This window comes from Pecten maximus, chromosome 12 (genome assembly GCF_902652985.1).
Source record: "Pecten maximus chromosome 12, xPecMax1.1, whole genome shotgun sequence".
NCBI lineage: Eukaryota > Metazoa > Mollusca > Bivalvia > Pectinida > Pectinidae > Pecten > Pecten maximus.
In genome coordinates, this window is record NC_047026.1 from 29,235,718 (window position 1) to 29,250,650 (window position 14,933).

At 39.6% G+C, this 14,933-nt stretch overlaps 1 protein-coding gene across 2 annotated transcripts in view; it reads left to right on the plus strand.

Moving 5' to 3' along the window:
- The window catches only part of LOC117339716 (dopamine receptor 2-like), a 138,413-nt gene that overhangs the window by 107,990 nt on the left and 15,490 nt on the right, over positions 1 to 14,933 (plus strand). Inside the window, exon 1 of one of the 2 annotated variants that reach the window (XM_033901434.1) lies at positions 7,559 to 7,769. The exons of the other annotated variant lie outside the window; for it this stretch is intronic. The gene's annotated coding sequence lies outside the window, so the exon portion shown is untranslated. Of the gene's footprint in view, positions 1 to 7,558; positions 7,770 to 14,933 lie in introns of those variants that run through there. 2 annotated transcript variants of the gene reach the window in all.

A 14,933-nucleotide genomic window follows, 5' to 3' on the forward strand; every position in this document is an offset into this window, starting at 1 on the left:
ATAAATAAAAAGCAATGTAAATAAATCACAGTGATAGATAAAACGGAAATGCAGATCCGCTGCACGCTAACAGTCGCAATCAATTCCTGTACTTACCCAACTAGACATTACTGAACTAACTGGGTTAAGTGTTCATGACTGAATTCATATAAAGGTATCACGTGACATAAACATGGCTCGAAGAATTGATCGCATAATAAATGTGATTAGTTTTTTTTCCCAACCAAATTATCGAAATTCATCAAACGATTCAGTTATTATTTCGTTCTTATAGCTTTCGATTACCTGTTATGAGGGCATTAGTTGCGTTAGTGAACACGAGTTACCTGTACTTTAGCAGAGCTAGGCAAATGAGGGTTGCCATGACGACTATATTGTGCTTTATCACATGATAATGCACCCTGCCTAGCCTGCTGCACGACCCCGGTCCAGGAGGCACCTTCCTTCCGGCGAACTTTTCTGATTATGTTGTATTTCCAAACAGTAATTTGTAAAAAAAAAAAAATTAATTGAAATGCCTCACTAAACGTTGAGATGTATAATATATACTTCATCATATAGATGTACATGAAATTGACATTTGTTTAAATTGACTAACTTCCTGATCATTGCATGCGATATCAAAGTACATGTAACCGTCGTTGCCATGCATGATCATGCATACTTATTAGGTTTACAACGTACAGTAGTCATGGATATTCACCGGCACAAGACATATGTTTTCATGGTTTAGAGATATCAATTGCACTGTCAATTTCATGTAAGCTAATCTTTTATTTATATATTCATTGATTTATTCATTTATTTACTTATGTATTTATATATTTTCTCGTGTGTGTGTGTGTGTGTGGGGGGGGGGGGGGGGGGGGGGGGGGGGGGGGGAGAGGTATCCTTATAATTTAATTTATTTTGCGCAATCCTTTCAGGAAAGCTGCTTTTTACTGATGGACTTTTTTCATCGCAGAAATCATTATGCCGCTGTATCGGCTAATTATAATTTCGTTATTGGAGGACAACATCAAGTTTAAGGCTATGAAAATGCTTGTTACAAGCAAGAATAAATTGTATATGAAAAACCAGCAAGATAACTGCTATTCTCCAACAAACTCAAATCAAATCAAATCAAAGACAACAGATCGCCAAAACGAAGAAAGCGCATGACAAAAGATTACATTTATACGGGACTCCCGAAAATGTTAGAAAGTGGTCGGTTTATTTCCGGTTTATGACCTCCAATCTTTAAATCTAGGTGGTATCCGTATATATCGAATGTCTTGACCCCATTATTGACGTGCTTAATATTTGACGTCATAATTGTTGCTTAATTAAGACCCTTTGACCTTTTCTGGAAGATATGTTATATTAGTTACACATGTACCGCAAAACTCGTGTAATTTGCGCCCAAAAAGGTAGAGTTACCAAAGCGAAAAACAGACAAAGATTGTATACAATTGTTTTAAACTTAAATAAGCGTTGAAATATGAAAATTTATTTGTGTTCAACGTGTTTATGCAACGCAACAGGGTTTCGGTTGTTTTTAAATGAAACAACATGTGACTTGTTATTTGAGTGATAAACAACCGGGTAATCATTTTAGCAGTAAAACTTGATACTGAATTAAATGATTTATATCATGTTCAAATTATCATCAAAACATATTTGAACTTAACAACTTTGATAAGATGAAAATGAAACAAAAACATGAGATATACCGTTAAAACGCCTGATTGGCAGCATAGGTGTTATTTCAACGTCAAGCCAGATAACAATGTATAATCTGCTGTCATATCGAACAGCCCCAACAGAGTGGTATACATTGTACATCGAACGCTCCCGTAGTGAATTTCCCGAAATGACTGTAATGCATGCCGACTTGGCGAAGGATTGGGCAAGCAAAGTAATTTCATTGCAGTGAAATTAATGTATTGTAAAGACAAAAATCAGATAAACCAGGTAAAACATATTAGATTGGAACGTCACGTCCAAAAACAATTCTAAATTGAAAACTTTAAATTATTCATTAGTTTTGTGAATCATGCTCAACATCCTTACGCTTTAGACTACATAGAACTCCGACATCTGCCGAGTTTTTATGTGTACTTGTTGGCACGTTGTCGTACTTTCGTACCCCAAGCTTGTAAATCTGTCAAGCATAAGACGATATGTTGACAGATTATATAGCTACGACCTTACCATATTTAGTTTTCTTTCAGGAAGCCACATTGATATATAACACACCGACATGTACATTGTATATATAAAACATAATCACAACCTATCAAGGCGAAGCACGTGTCGGCCGGCCTTCACAATTTCAATATCCACGTTTCTTGTTAATGGTGAGGCTATAATGAGTCTGACTTAGTAGTTAGTAAGTAAAGGAATTGCGTTTTTCTCTCTTATATACTTAAAGTGTCCTCAGTTTCAAAATAAAGTGTCGCACAAGAATGATAATGATTATTGTTATAGCAAGGTGATGACGTGTAACATGATGATGCTGATGCTGATGCTGATGCTGCTGATGATGATGATGATGATGATGATGATTATGATGATGATGCCTTTTCATTATGTGTGAATGTGAGTGTGTGTTGACATCATTTTATCTTGTAATAAAACAAAATGAAAAAAAAGTGTCATGCACAAGAAGATGTAAAGGGAAAGACCAGACACAGCTCTGGCAGTGTCTAAATGAACCATTTCAACGGCATCTGGCATGGACGGACTTTTTTTAAATTACATTAAATATGTTGTGATGAATACAAATGATGTCACGGTATTAAACACAAATCTGTCACTTCACCACAGTTTGTAAACTCACACTAAACAAATCACTCAATTAATCACAGACAGGGAATAGGGTCAGTAACAAGATACAGGCCATGTGGAAACCAACCACCATTCAAATCTACCTGAAAAAGAAAAAGCGCATTATATTACATATTCATGGCATTATTAGCTAAAAATAAGCCTTACTTCATCTTCGTTTAATAAATTCGTATTACATATTTCAAGCTTAGACCGGAATGCTTCCAGATTTCATCACTCTCCTTGTTTACCTTGGAATAACAACACATCTATCTCTATGTATCACTGACCAACCATCAACGAACAGAAGGGTGGCATTGTGAGGTTTATAGTTATTATTCGACAACTGCGTCCTTTGGTAAAGCATGATTTAAACGTTTTACATTACATTCGCCTCTGGTAGCTGTACAATCACTGAATAATCTCTTCATGTCTCTTTTATATCCTTTCTGCTAAATAAACATGTACATGATGTATTTCTTCCTTAATATCACAGTTGCATTCCAAAAAAACATTAAGTTAATTTATTGCATATTTTTGTCTTCTTTGTTGTCGAAGATAACTATAGCAAATATTTAGTTAAAACGTACATTGTATGTTCGATTCATTTGCAAAGCGTTTGGCAATAAAGTATACTTAAAACAATAAACACAAGATTCTGTGATCAAGGCATGTGCTAGCTACATATAATTTTAGGTTATTACTAGATAAAGATGCCTGAACACGTATATAATTCCTTTTTTTCTTTGTACGGTTTTCATTTACGTCAATTTGCCTTTGGCAGATTGTGAGACCGATAGTTAACGTCTAACTGATTACTTTACAATTGTCTCGTGTCTGTCCGCTAATGTGGTACTGTTATAGAATTACAGTGTAAATAATACACCAACAGTAATCACGAGCTTTTACACGTGTATTGGATACTACGATTATCGCTTAAAAGGTCCATTTGCCAGTCTTTTTGGAGATTACCTAGAATTGCACTTCATGGAATAATAATAAAAATGTCACAGAATTCTTCGCTTTACCGCCTATGTCATCCATCACAAACTGCATTGTTTCATACGTCATGAGCATGATGGGTTTATTAAATTTTCGTGACATCATTTACTTAAGTATTTATCAGGAATAACTCTGTTCAGCTAAAATGATAATACCAAACACTTAATACATGCCAATTTTTATTTAAGCGTCATGGTCTGCCGAGTCTGTTCTTTCCGCGGTGGCCGAGTGGTTAAGGTGTCCCGACACTTTATCTCTAGCCCTCCACCTCTGGGTTGCGAGTTCGAAACCTACGTGGGGCAGTTGCAAGGTACTGACCGTAGGCCGATGGTTTTTCTCCGGGTACTCCGGCTTTCCTCCACCTCCAAAACCTGGCACGTCCTTAAATGACCCTGACTGTTAATAGGACGTTAAACAAAAACAAACCAAACTGTTCTTTCCCGGCCGCTGGTAATACAATTAAGAAGCTCCATGTAACCTGTGTATGTAAATAAAGAGTAGATATCGTGTCATATTGTACATAAAGTTTAGCTACAAAAGAGATATAGATGTTTATTGTCGAGTATGTGTTCATTACATCAACAGAATGACTACCTTTGTGTCCCTTGATTGTTAACATACACAATCAGTATATCTAAATTACATTTATAACAAGTTAGGGTATCTAAATAGAAATTACTACAGAGCAGGGAACAGGATAAGGACAATCAGAGGACTAGCCAATAGTCATCAATTCGAGGTCTTATTAAATATTGAAAAATGATCATCTGCCATCATCAATGGACTTTATCTAATTTACATACAGTAAACGTGGTTATTTTCGCTGGGGGTTAATTTTGCGATTTCGATATGTAAACTATACGCGTTGGGGTAATTTTCGCCATCGATCCACATTCGTTTGTAGCTCGAGATTACGCAAATTGATATCAAAATAATACGGGCGAGGGAAATTTTCACGATCAAAAGGACTCGGCATGATTAGCGTGAATCTCCACGTTTACAGTACTAAGAAACATATACATGTGTGTGTAAGTTACTGACCAGTGTTCTCGACATGCATTTGGCTATTCCATGGTAATATGGACTTTGCTTATCACGTATCACAGTTCGCGGATACGTTACATTATAGAGGGGTTTATTTATAGGAAGAAACACATTAACACGAAGTAGTCTAGACCTGTGTGAGTATATGTAAGTACCTATCATGCCAATAATAGGAGTGTTAAGTGATGGTAATAAACAAGACAGACGGAAAGATAGATAAAGAATATGTTATATGATGGAGTACGTCAGTTATAACCTAAGACTGAACTATACCATAAACATATTTCAGTGCGTTATTGGTGATGTTGTCTTTATAATTCCATTGCAGTAAAATTCCATATATCACAATAATCTTCTTGATATTCACTATCTCCTTAATAAAATGCCATATCTATAGACTTTATACCTTATTGGACGGACCTGTATCGAGGGGTAGCTGCTGCGTATACCAATTACAGGGCATGCTGAACTACATGCGCGTCTGCACGTGTTTACTTTAGCTCCCGATGATGTTCATTAGCACGTTTACATACCTACAGAGTAAATAATGGCACGTGCAAATATTTTGGATTTGTCTTGTTACTAGCTTTTGTTTACACAAGACTGCTTTATAATACGTATAAACATGACGTGACAGGCAAGAAGAAAACAATGTACTCTAGGAGTACCGGAAGTGACGTTTTCTTTGACGTCTCGATAAGATGTCCTCGAAGAAATTTCTCATAAAAGATTATCCCCGGTAATTAAAGAGCCTCGCTTTGGCATTTCATTGCGTGTATATTGTTTGTATACACTCGTATTTATCCGTTTCTAGCCACGCCCACCTGTTATTGAGAGGCATGTTAGCTTGTTTAAAGCCAATACGATGCGTTTTTTTGTGATATGCAAGATGTATGACGTCAGATACCTTATCTCGAATTATTGAAATTCAGAAAGTGCCTGTATCATGTTTTACAGATCACACCACATACTGTACCATATAAAGCATGCGTCGGCTGTTCCAGAGTTGATATCGTGTAACATCTCATTACACGGAGGTCATTTCAAACAAAGCTTTTCGCATAAGTAATCATTTTGAAGTTGCTCACCACCACCACCACCACCACAACAACAACAGTAGCAGCAGCAGCAACAACATTATCAACAATCTCAAAGCATTGAGTATTTGACAACAATATTTTACGTTGCACAGAACAATCCAAGGTATGGTTATGAAGGGTTCAGGCAGACATTTACGAGATATGCAAATTAGAGTGGTGAAAATCTACCCCGGAATGCGAGCAATACAGATTAATTCTACATATATAAGAAACCCATAATTGAAATTTCATAATCTGATAAATTCAATATTCCATACCGGATGACTATACTAAAAATCTTAAAAATGAACAAAAACATTTTACTCTGCATCATATTTCACGATGAATTCGCATATCTGTCCCAAACGGAGCAGGTGCCTCGCTTACCTGTCACACCTGGAGTAACTTCACACCACAGCTGAATTTTTATGAAATTTGACAATCTGACGTTTATGACACACCTCTCATATTTCTACAACTTCACTACAATGACGTGACGAATCATTATTTAATATTTTTGTTTTAGAGAACTTTGATAAATTACGCACACACCTACTCACGAGACTGTTTACGAAATGTCCTTATTTTTTTTTTATATAATTGTCATGTTTCTCGTTTCGTGAGGTTTATAGATCATTTGAATATTCTCATTTTTACATTCATATTTTGATTGTTTCATAATAAACCTGTGTTTTATTTCTCTGTTAGATAAAACATCCTGTATTGTCTCTATCCCCACCTATGTTGCCCTATGTCAGTCCTCTAAAGTTTCCTGCAGACACCTGTATGACAAAACAATACCTTTTGTAATATAGAAAGATGCGGGCGATCAAGAATGTACTACACATTTAGTTTTGTCCATGATTTCATTGTCATTTAATGTGTGGAAACTATAATCCGTTTATCTACACTTACCGATAGAACGGTAGGAAATGTTGAGTTCCTAATGGATAAAACATTACCTCTCACGGGTACCATCCTCGGTACTCTTTGGTTTACGTTCACTTTTGCTTTCTGCACCTTGGTATACAGGAAAAACGAAAGTAAACGACCTTTTATCTGATTGGTGTCAGGACAAACAAAAACTTTAAAAAAAACCTTACCAACCACTAGGCTGATGTTTGTCTAAGGCTACAGAGGCAACATAATTCAAAGCCAGTCAATGAACGGTATCGGGACTTCGGGATTCATTGGTTCAAAGTAGTCGTTATGCTTTTATCCATAAGATGACGGCGATTGACCCTTCGATTTTAACATGACGTATTTCAAGGATGAAGATAGCGAGAGTAAAGGAGTATCGAAGGTGTCATTTTCGCTAGCCAAGCCCTCGGATTGCGTTACACCACACGATCCCTTAGCAGATACATTTTTTGTATATCCATGTTCAAACCGTCGCGCTCTGGAATCCTAGGGCATCCAATCAAATTGCGTTTTACATTCAGGCTTGGTTTCGCATTAAACAAAAATTGCGGCGCCCAGTACAGAGCTACATACCTTGTCGACTATGTCATGGCATTTCACCATAAAACAGAGACGTACAAAACTTGGGGAAACATTAGGAGTGGTGGATTGATTGATAGAAGTTATTGATCGCATATCACATTATCTAAAAAAAAAATGACACAAGCCTTAATGTGTGCTTGTAAACATCATCGATGAAGTACATTTGTAACGCTCGTTTTTACTGGTAGAAAATTCAATGTGAAAATGGTGGTAATTTCGAATCTCCGCTAGCGGGCCAGAGTTGACTACATCTGCCAAGGGTTCGTGGAATGTAACGTAATCAGAAGCCTTGGCTAGCGAAGATGCGAGGGTGCTAACTTACACGCTACTGAGGTAATTATTCTTTAAGATTAACCGGTTAGAGTATACTGTATATACAAAATGCAATCTATCTGATAGTGTTTTATTAATTCAATTCCAATGACACAAATTGTTGGTCTCCTCGAGGTTGTCGAAGTGACATTGTTAAAGCAAATACAGTTAGTAATTTTAAGGATGAAACCCGTTTGTCAAAAAGTTTATTTTGTTTGTATTAGGGGAGAATCGTATTAGTTTTAAAACAGGTTAGTTTAAAAGCGTTCAAATATTATTTATTGACGAAATCAGGTGTTGCCAATCAGAATTATCGACAAGACCCAAGTCACGCGCAATTCCTCGGCAAATTCCGTTAAGGCTCGGAATCATTTACATGTGTATTCCGAGCCTTGACCGAGATGTTACGATCGGATCCGAGTGAAATGTATGACCAAGTCAACTCATGCAGAAATAAAAACATATGGTATACGTGTAGGGGGAATGCTTATCTTAGGATCCAAGTAGCATACATCAGTAGAAAACCCATCATTATGAATAAAAACAGAGGTGATGATATATTAATAATTATAAATGAAATACGATATCGGAAACATCGCCTATTATTATTTTTAACTCCCAGAAACAGCTGTTCGCGATCCTCGACTGTATAACGTCACTACAAGCAGTGTGCACGTGGTCAAAACTTATACACTTTCCGATATTCTGATCCATGGTGTCTGTGGTTCCTACACATCAGACTAAAATCAGAGTAAACCAATAGAAACAATCACAACCAACCAAGGAAACAATAGATAATATCGTGTTAGGATTTTTTTTTTATCCTGACCTAGATATGCGCCTCGATTTGCATTTTATTTCAGAATCTTTGACCTCGATTAATGTATATTATGTAAGATTTTAACAGACTCTCGCCATGATACGGACAACATATGATTAAACATGTGGTATGAGACACAGTATCACTTTATTATAGATCTAAATTGTAATTTGTATCTGAAGTCTGTAATTGTTCTCTGTTATAAAATACAATATCAAAGGCCTCTGTGTTACAGGTCCCTGTATTACAGGCCCCTGTGCTACAGGCCTCTGTGTTACAGGTCCCTGTGTTACAGGCCTCTGTGTTACAGGCCTCTGTGTTACAGGTCCCTGTGTTACAGGCCTCTGTGTTTCATTCCTCTGTGTTACATGTCCCTGTGTTACAGGCCTCTGTGTTACAGGTCCCTGTGTTACATGTCCCTGTGTTACAGGCCTCTGTGTTACAGGCCTCTGTGTTACAGGTCCCTGTGTTACATGTCCCTGTGTTACAGGCCTCTGTGTTACAGGTCCCTGTGTTACAGGTCCCTGTGTTACAGGCCTCTGTGTTACAGACCCCTGTGTTACATGTCCCTGTGTTACAGGCCTCTGTGTTACATGTCCCTGTGTTACAGGTCCCTGTGTTACAGGCCTCTGTGTTACAGGTCCCTGTGTTACATGTCCCTGTGTTACAGGCCTCTGTGTTACAGGTCCCTGTGTTACATGTCCCTGTGTTACAGGCCTCTGTGTTACAGGTCCCTGTGTTACAGGTATCTGTGTTACAGGCCCCTGTGTTAAAGGGTCATTGCCCTTTCAGTGGAGTTGTAAAATTTCATTCAGCTCCATATAGTAGACGAGTGTGTAGATTGTAACATGATATTTTTGGATAAAGTTATCCAGTTTCAATGGTGTTGACGACTGATACTGAATTTGTTCCGTGTTAAAAAAACCCATTAAAACACGATTTCAGTACGCGTGTCATGCACTGAAATCATCTTATGTAAATGTAGCAAACTTAACACGGAAATTCAAATGAAAAATCCATTTCGCAAATTGAAGTATTTTTAAGACATCGTAGAAGAGAGAATGTATGAATATTTCAAATCTTATGATATTGTGTATTTGTCGCTATCTCTTTGAATGTCGGTTCTACTGGCCCATCAATTCTCTCCGACATTCATAATTAATACCGCTTTTAGACAACACAAAGGTATTATATATAATAACTATTGCGGTTACATTGTATATGTATATGTACTAACTAACCTTTTCAGTGCAACATGGCTTTGCTATCTTTAATGTGGCGATGATTATTTAGGAATACCTAGGGGTACACACCAAGAATAGTAGGAACACGTGTAGACATTAACGGATGATACTTATATGTTAGATGTACCGATATTTACAACATCAGGGTTCCACGGATGTAGGTTGATGATCATATGAAAGGTCTTTGGTCGACATCATGCTCTAATGAGGGAATATTCTAGTTTTCTGAGCGATATGGAGTCAGACGTATTAAATTGCTTATTGATAGGCCTAACGGTTCCATGTCACTATCCTAGTCGTCCTTTTGAGGACGTGATTTTACCCAGATTTCACTAGATTAAAATGGCGATTGTTGGCGGTGAAACAGAAGACGTTTGCTCTTCCTGACCACCTGGTTTTGTTACCCTTGTATTTGATCATGGGTCTCTGTGTTTTTTTATATTTACATTTTATTCCAGTTTGATCATTATTTCGTATTCACTTGTAAATGTATCAGTACTGTATGAGTTCTGGCCTGGCTAAGGACGACGATGCAGTTTTCGCCTGACTAAGGGCGATAGAGTTTTCGACTGACTCTATACAACGACGACGACACACCGACGATGGAATTTTCTCTTGACTAAGGACGACGACGGAGTGTTCGCCTGACCAAGGGCGATAGAGGGTTCGCATGACTAAAGACGACAACGTTCTCGCTTGACTAGAGGCGACGAGGAGTTCCCGCATGACTAAAGACGACGGCAGAGTTATCGCCTGACTAAAGATGACGACAGAGTTATCGCCTGACTAAAGATGACGACAGAGTTATCGCCTGACTAGAGATGACGACAGAGTTATCGCCTGACTAAAGACGACGACAGAGTTATCGCCTGACTAAAGACGACGACAACGTTCTCGCTTGACTAGAGACTACGACAGAGTTATCGCCTGACTAGAGATGACGACAGAGTTATCGCCTGACTAAAGACGACGACAGAGTTATCGCCTGACTAAAGACGACGACAACGTTCTCGCTTGACTAGAGACTACGACAGAGTTATCGCCTGACTAGAGACGACGACAGAGTTATCGCCTGGCTAAAGATGACGACAGAGTTATCGCCTGACTAGAGACGACGACGGAGTTATCGCCTGACTAAAGACGACGACGGAGTTATCGCCTGATTAAAGATGACGACAGAGTTATCGCCTGACTAAAGACGACGACGGAGTTATCGCCTGACTAGAGTCGACGACAGAGTTCTCGCTTGACTAGAGACGAGGATGGAGTGTTCGTCTGACTCTGGACGGTGGTAAGTTATCGCTGGACTAAGGACGAAGGAGTTCTCGTCTGACTAAGGACGAAGGAGTTCTCGTCTGACTAAGGACGAAGGAGTTCTCGTCTGACTAAGGACGAAGGAGTTCTCGTCTGACTGAGGACGACGGGGTTCTCGTCTGACTAAGGACGAAGGAGTTCTCGTCTGACTAAGGACGAAGGAGTTCTCGTCTGACTAAGGACGACGGGGTTCTCGTCTGACTAAGGACGAAGGAGTTCTCGTCTGACTAAGGACGAAGAGTTCTCGTCTGGCTAAGGACGACGGGGTTCTCGTCTGACTAAGGACGAAGAGTTCTCGTCTGACTGAGGACGACGGGGTTCTCGTCTGACTGAGGACGACGGGGTTCTCGTCTGACTTAGGACGACGGGGTTCTCGTCTGACTGAGGACGACGGGGTTCTCGTCTGACTAAGGACGAAGGAGTTCTTGTCTGACTAAGGACGACGGGGTTCTCGTCTGACTAAGGACGACGGGGTTCTCGTCTGACTTAGGACGACGGGGTTCTCGTCTGACTAAGGACGACGGGGTTCTCGTCTGACTAAGGACGAAGGAGTTCTCGTCTGACTAAGGACGACGGGGTTCTCGTCTGACTAAGGACGACGGGGTTCTCGTCTGACTGAGGACGACGGGGTTCTCGTCTGACTAAGGACGAAGGGGTTCTCGTCTGACTAAGGACGAAAGAGTTCTGTTATGACCAAGGACGACGGGCATGTTGTACCGGTCAAATAGCGTCAGTATCTTACATAGACCTATCATTAGCAGAGTAAATCAGTTGATGAGTAGAGATTTGTTTGCATGTACCTTCTATAACCCAATGGTACCTTTAGTTTCCATACATAACATTGGGCAGTACTAATATATTCCATATGTGCATAAGCTTTATACAACAACACAGTCCTTACAAAATAACAGGATATAGAGGATATCTAACAGTGTCTTCAGTAATACCAAATATATTTCACGAGTGGGGCTAATATTGTGATATTTTTCACGAGTGCACAGCACGAGTGAAAAATATCAAAATATTAGCCACACGAATGAAATATATTTGGTATTACTGAAGACACTGTTAGATATTCTGTTTTGTTCTGTTCTGTTTTATCTGTATATAAAAAGTAGTTCCCCCTGTCCAGGTGCTGACATATATGTCGGGCTTTCTGATTGGTCAATTATTTTGGTATTTTCTAATCATTTACTCTGGACGTGGTAAGTTATCGCTGTACTAAGGGACGAAGGAGTTCTCGTCTGACTAAGTTGAAGGATTCTCGCTGACTAAGGTTGAAGCAAAAGGGGGGGAGAGTTCTCGTCTGAATAAGGACGACGGGGTTCTCGTCTGACTAAGGACGAAGGAGTTCTCGTCTGACAAAGGACGACGGGGTTCTCGTCTGACTGAGGACGACGGGGTTCTCGTCTGACTAAGGACGAATGAGTTCTCGTCTGACTAAGGACGAAGGAGTTCTCGTCTGACTTAGGACGAAGGGGTTCTCGTCTGACTGAGGACGAAGGAGTTCTCGTCTGACTAAGGACGACGGGGTTCTCGTCTGACTAAGGACGAAGGAGTTCTAGTCTGACTAAGGACGACGGGGTTCTCGTCTGACTGAGGACGAAGGAGTTCTCGTCTGACAAAGGACGACGGGGTTCTCGTCTGACTAAGGACGACGGGGTTCTCGTCTGACTAAGGACGACGGGGTTCTCGTCTGACTAAGGACGAAGGAGTTCTCGTCTGACAAAGGACGACGGGGTTCTCGTCTGACTAAGGACGACGGGGTTCTCGTCTGACTGAGGACGAAGGAGTTCTCGTCTGACAAAGGACGACGGGGTTCTCGTCTGACTAAGGACGACGGGGTTCTCGTCTGACTGAGGACGAAGGAGTTCTCGTCTGACTAAGGACGAAGAGTTCTCGTCTGACTAAGGACGAAGGAGTTCTCGTCTGACTAAGGACGACGGGGTTCTCGTCTGACTAAGAACGAAGGAGTTCTCGTCTGACTTAGGACGAAGGAGTTCTCGTCTGTCTAAGGACGACGGGGTTCTCGTCTGACTGAGGACGGAGGAGTTCTCGTCTGACTAAGGACGAAGAGTTCTCGTCTGACTAAGGACGAAGAGTTCTCGTCTGACTAAGGACGAAGGAGTTCTCGTCTGACTGAGGACGAAGAGTTCTCGTCTGACTAAGGACGAAGGAGTTCTCGTCTGACTAAGGACGAATGAGTTCTCGTCTGACTGAGGACGGAGGAGTTCTCGTCTGACTAAGGACGAAGGAGTTCTCATCTGACTAAGGACGAAGGAGTTCTCGTCTGACTAAGGACGAAGGTGTTCTCGTCTGACTAAGGACGACGGGGTTCTCGTCTGACTAAGGACGAAGGAGTTTTCGTCTGACTAAGGACGAAGAAGTTCTCGTCTGACTAAGGACGAATGAGTTCTCGTCTGACTGAGGACAGAGGAGTTCTCGTCTGAGTACGAGTGCACGAGTGAAAAATATCAAAATATTAGCCACACGAATGAAATATATTTGGTATTACTGAAGACACTGTTAGATATTCTGTTTATTACATTTTTTATCAACGAAAAACCTACCCCGTATGCTAACTAGGCCTACAGTTCCCTAAAAAAGTAGTTCCCCCTGTCCAGGTGCTGACATATATGTCGGGCTTTCTGATTGGTCAATTATTTTGGTATTTTCTAATCATTAATTTGATTGGTCAAATCAGCAAAAGTTTTTTTTCACTATTGAAAAATATCACTTTTATAGAATGAATAATTTTTGATTTTTCACTGGTAAAAATGTAATAAAACTCTTTATTTGAATGTTTTAGTTGATATCTCACACAATTAAATACATACTTAATTATCCGTTTCCTTGATAACCCGTTACGTTCCTATATATGTGTATGTTATTACATTTGTAGTTTACATCTCACCAAATAAAATATACAGATATCCTTGATAACACTTTTTTGCGGTTGAATGATTTAACGTGTCTTTTATAAGATTATGTAACGGCTGTACGAGGTCCTTGGAGCTTTGTCATAAGTAAACATATCATTCCTATCAATCACTGACATGCCCAGGTGTGATGTCATCATCAGATATTGATGAGCATTCACCTTTGTCTAACCACAGTAACAATACACTCGATAGATTACTCCCATTACGATACAGAAGTCGCTGTCATTAGTGCTGACGGTCACAACTTACTCTGGGGAATACCGGGTACACCCCGTCAACCCTACAAAATGTCAAATGGCGAGCTTTCGTTTTTTACTTGTAAATAAAAACCGAGGTGTGTGCGAATAAATGGCGACTGGCACCAAGAATGGGATGTTTAAGGTATATAGTTTATATGGCATTCATTAACGGCATGTTTGACTATAAGGGGATGGCATGTTCAGGGTTGACATGTTGAAAGGTATTAGGGGATAGTGTGTGAACCTAGTGTTAACCACAGGCGCTTGCATAGAAAATGCGATTTTCAAAAAAAAAAAAAGAAAAAAAAAATTGATATGACAGTGGTATGTGTAATCTGTTAAAATTACACATACCACTGTCATATCAATTTTTTTTTTTTTTTTTTTTGAAAATCGCATTTTCTATGCAAGCGCCTGTGGTGTTAACTGGATGTACAGTACATTTCATCCAGGAGAGAATACACAAAATACTAACTGAAACACACCTGAGTCACAATGGATCACAGCTTACCATTGGTGTCTGTAACTATATTAACTATATCTCACTGGTACAGATTGACACAATGAGGATGTTAATGTGTACGTAGACAGAACCCAAAGGTCTGTCCTTTCGGTTAATTCAACAT